We start from the raw sequence: 4,927 nt of genomic DNA on the forward strand, positions 1-4,927 counted from the left end.
TCTCCTCTGTCCACATCAATCACAGCCTTTGCTGTGGCTAGGAAGGGTCTGCCAAGGATGATGGATTCATCCATGCACTTCCCAGTCTCTAGGACTATGAAATCAGCAGGGATGTAATGGTCTTCAATCTTTACCAGAACATCCTCTACAAGCCCATAAGCTTATTTTCTTGAGTTTTCTGCCATCTCTAGTGAGATTCTTGCAGCTTGTACCTCAAAGATCCCTAGCTCCTCCATTACAGAGAGAGGCATGAGGTTTACACTTGACCCTAAGTCACACAGAGCCTTCTTGAAGGTTATGGTGCCTATGGCTCAAGGTATTGAGAACTTCCCAGGATCTTGTCTCTTTTGAGGTAATTTCTGCCTAGACAAGTCATCCAGTTCTTTGGTGAGCAAAGGGGGTTCATCCTCCCAAGTCTCATTACCAAATAACTTGTCATTTAGCTTCATGATTGCTCCAAGGTATTTAGCAACTTGCTCTTCAGTGACATACTCATCCTCTTCAGAGGAAGAATACTCATCAGAGCTCATGAATGGCATAAGTAAATCCAATGGAATTTCTATGGTCTCATTATGAGCCTCAGATTCCCATGGTTTCTCATTAGGGAACTCATTGGAGGTCAGTGGACGTCCATTGAGGTCTTCCTCAGTGGCGTTCACTGCCTCTTCATCCTCTCCAAGTTCGGCCATGTTGATGGCCTTACACTCTCCTTTTGGATTCTCTTCTGTATTGCTTGGAAGAGTACTAGGAGGGAGTTCAGTAATTTTCTTGCTCAGCTGTCCCACTTGTGCCTCCAAATTCCTAATGGAGGACCTTGTTTCAGTCATGAAACTTTGAGTGGTTTTGATTAGATCAGAGACCATGGTTGCTAAGTCAGAGTGGTTCTGCTTAGAATTCTCTATCTGTTGCTGAGAAGATGATGGAAAAGGCTTGCCATTGCTAAACCTATTTCTTCCACCATTATTGTTGTTGAAACCTTGTTGAGGTTTCTGTTGGTCCTTTCCATGAGAAATTTGGATGATTTCTCCATGAAGAATTATAGGTGTTTCCAAAGGGTTCTCCCATGTAATTCACCTCTTCCATTGAAGGGTTCTCAAGATCATAAGCTTCTTATTCAGATGAAGCATCCTTAGTACTGTCTGGTGCATTTTGCATTCCAGCCAGCCTTTGAGAAATCAAATTGACTTGTTGAGTTAATATTTTGTTCTGAGCCAATATGGCATTCAGAGTATCAATCTCAAGAACTCCTTTCTTCTGATTTGTCCCATTGTTCACAGGATTCCTTTCAGAAGTGTACATGAATTGGTTATTTGCAACCATTTCAATTAGTTCTTGAGCTTCTATAGGCGTCTTCTTCAGATAAAGAGATCCTCCAGCAGAGCTATCCAAAGACATCTTGGAAGTTCAGACCGACCAACATAGAAAATACCTATGATGCTCCATTCAGAAAGCATATCAGAGGGACACTTTCTGATCAATTATTTGTATCTTTCCCAAGCTTCATAGAGGGATTCACCTTCCTTCTGTTTGAAGGTTTGGACTTCCACTCTAAGCTTACTCAATTTTTGAGGTGGAAAGAACTTTGCCAAGAAGGCATTGACTAGCTTTTCCCAAGAGTTCAGGCTTTCTTTAGGTTGTAAGTCCAACCATATTCTAGCTCTGTCTCTTACAGCAAAAGGGAATAGCATAAGTCTGTAGACTTCAGGGTCAATCCCATTAGTCTTGACAGTGTCACAGATTTGCAAGAATTCAGCTAAAAACTGATGAGGATCTTCCAATGGAAGTCCATGGAACTTGCAATTCTGTTGCATTAGAGAAATTAATTGAGGCTTAAGCTCAAAGTTGTTTGCTCCAATGGCAGGGATAGAGATGCTTCTCCCATAGAAGTCGGGAGTAGGTGCAGTAAAGTCACCCAGCACCTTCCTTGCATTGTTGGCATTGTTGTTGTTTTCGGCTGCCATGGGTTCTTCTTCTTTGAAGATTTCCGTTAGGTCCTCTACAGAGAGTTGTGCCTTAGCTTCTCTTAGCTTTCGCTTCAAGGTCCTTTCAGGTTCAGGGTCAGCCTCAACAAGAATGCTTTTGTCTTTGCTCCTGCTCATATGAAAGAGAAGAGAACAAGAAAATATGGAATCCTCTATGTCACAGTATAGAGATTCCTTGAGGTGTCAGAGGAAAAGAAAAATAGAAAGAGAGGTAGAAGAATTCAAACTTATCAAAAGAGATGGAGTTCGAATTGTTCATTGAGGAATAGTGTTAGTCCATAAATAGAAGGATGTGAGAATATAGGAAGAAATTTTCGAAAATTAAGTAAAAGATTTTAAAAACATTTTGAAAAATACTAATTGATTTTCGAAAACTAAGAGTGGAAAAGAAATCAAAAGATTTTGAAATTAGAAATCAAAAAGATATGATTGAAAAGTTATGGTTTTAAAAAGATGTGATTGAGAATATATGATTTGAAAAACAATTTAAAAAGATTTGATTTTAAAAATTAATGACTTGGCTAACAAGAAAAGATATGATTCAAACATTAAACCTTTCTCAACAGAAAAGGCAACATACTTGAAATGTTGAATCAAATCATTAATTGATAGCAAGTATTTTTGAAAATGGAAAGAAATTGATTTTGAAAAAGATTCGATTGAAAAGATATGATTTGAATAATAAAATTGAAATAATAAAAGGGATAGAATACTTATGCAGATTCATTGGTGGGAATTTCAGATAAGCGAATGGAGATACTGTATGGCTCAAGAACGCCTACTTTCCTATTGCTTCAACTCAATCCTTCTTACTCCTTTCCATAGCAAGCTGTGTATAGGGGTTCACCGTTCGACGATGGCTACTTTGTATCCTCTCTGGAAAATGGTCCTCTGCGCTGTCACTCGCATGGCTAATCGTCTGGAGGCATCACACTGGCTGAAGGCTACATCCCATCCTCGCAGTGAAAACTACGCTCACGCGCTCTGTCACAACACGGCTAATCACTGGTTGGTTCCCGCTCCTGCTGGAATAGAATCCCTTGATTCTTTTGCGTCTGTCACTAACGCCCAACACTTGCGAGTCTGAAGCACGTCACAGTCATTCATTACCGGAATCCTACTCGGAATACCACAGACAAGGTTAGACTTTCCGGATTCCCAGGATCCTACTCGGAATACCACAGACAAGGTTAGACTTTTCGGATCCTCATGAATGCCGCCATCTATCTAGCTTATACCACGAAGATTCTGTTGGGGAATCTAAGAGATACACATTCAAGCTCGGTTGCATGTAGAACGGAGGTGGTTGTCAATCACGCGTGTTCATAGGTGAGAATGATGATGAGCGTCACATAATCATCACATTCATCATGTTCTTGGGTGTGAATGAATATCTTGGAATAAGAACAAGTTGAATTGAATGGAAGAAAATAGAATTGCATTAATACTTGAGGTACAGCAGAGCTCCACACCCTTAATCTATGGTGTGCAGAAACTCCACCGTTGAAAATACATAAGTGAAAGGTTCAGGCATGGCCGAATGGCCAGCCCCCTGAGTGATCAAGAGACCAAATAATCAAAGGCTAAACAGTCAAGAGATTAAACTGTCAAAAGATGTCTAATACAATATTTAAATGTTCTATTTATAATAAACTAGCTCCTAGGGTTTACATGAGTAAGTAATTGATGCATAAATCCACTTCCGGGGCCCACTTGGTGTATGCTTGGGCTGAGCTTGATCAATCCACGAGCTGAGGCTTCTCTTGGAGTTGAACTCCGAGTTATGATGTGTTTTGGGCGTTCAACTCCGGATCATGACGTTTTTCTGGCGTTTAACTCCAGACAGCAGCATGTACTTGGCGTTCAACGCCAAGTTACGTCATCAATTTCGGAATAAAGTATGAACTATTATATATTTCTGGAAAGCTCTGGATGTCTACTTTCCAACGCCGTTAAGAGCGCGCCATTTGGAGTTCTGTAGCTCCAGAAAATCCATTTCGAGTGCAGGAAGGTCAGATTCCAACAGCATCAGCAGTCCTTTTGTCAGCCTTTTTCAGAGTTTTGCTCAAGTCCCTCAATTTCAGTCAGAAATTACCTGAAATCACAGAAAAAACACACAAACTCATAGTGAAGTCCAGAAATGTGAATTTAACATAAAAACTAATGAAAACATCCCTAAAAGTAGCTTAAACTTACTAAAAACTACCTAAAAATAATGCCAAAAAGCGTATAAATTATCCGCTCATCACAACACCAAACTTAAATTGTTGCTTGTCCCCAAGCAACTGAAAATCAATTAGGATAAAAAGAAGAGAATATACTGTAAATTCCAAAATATCAATGAATATTAATTATAATTAGATGAGCGGGACTTGTAGCTTTTTGCTTCTGAACAGTTTTGGCATTTCACTTTTTCCTTTGTAGTTTAGAGTGATTGGCGTCTCTTAGGAACTTAGAATTTTGGATAGTGTTATTGACTTTCCTAGTTAAGCATGTTGATTCTTGAACACAGCTACTTATGAGTCTTGGCCGTGGCCCCAAGCACTTTGTTTTCCAATATTACCACCGGATACATAAATGCCACAGACACATAACTGGGTGAACCTTTTCAGATTGTGACTCAGCTTTGCTAGAGTCCCCAGTTAGAGGTGTCCAGAGCTCTTAAGCACACTCTTTTGCTTTGGATCACGACTTTAACCACTCAGTCTCAAGCTTTTCACTAGGACCTTCATGACACAAGCACATGGTTAGGGACAGCTTAGTTTAGCCGCTTATGCCTGGATTTTATTTCCTTGGGCCCTCCTATCCATTGATGCTCAAAGCCTTGGATCCTTTCTACCCTTGTCTTTTGGTTTTAAGGGCTATTGGCTTTTTCTGCTTGCTTTTTCTTTTTCTTTCTATTATTTTTTTCGCCATTTTCTTTTTTTTTTCGCAAGCTTCTTCTT

General features: G+C 39.8%; 1 non-coding gene across 1 annotated transcript; it reads left to right on the forward strand.

Annotated features, from left to right (window-relative positions):
• Positions 1 to 1,448: 1,448 nt before the first annotated feature.
• On the forward strand, positions 1,449 to 1,556 carry LOC130942783 (small nucleolar RNA R71). The gene has a single exon (XR_009071334.1). It is a non-coding gene; the product is annotated as a small nucleolar RNA R71 (small nucleolar RNA).
• The last annotated feature ends 3,371 nt before the right edge of the window (positions 1,557 to 4,927 follow it).

Source organism: Arachis stenosperma, chromosome 7 (assembly GCF_014773155.1).
Source record: "Arachis stenosperma cultivar V10309 chromosome 7, arast.V10309.gnm1.PFL2, whole genome shotgun sequence".
Taxonomy (NCBI): Eukaryota; Viridiplantae; Streptophyta; class Magnoliopsida; order Fabales; family Fabaceae; genus Arachis; species Arachis stenosperma.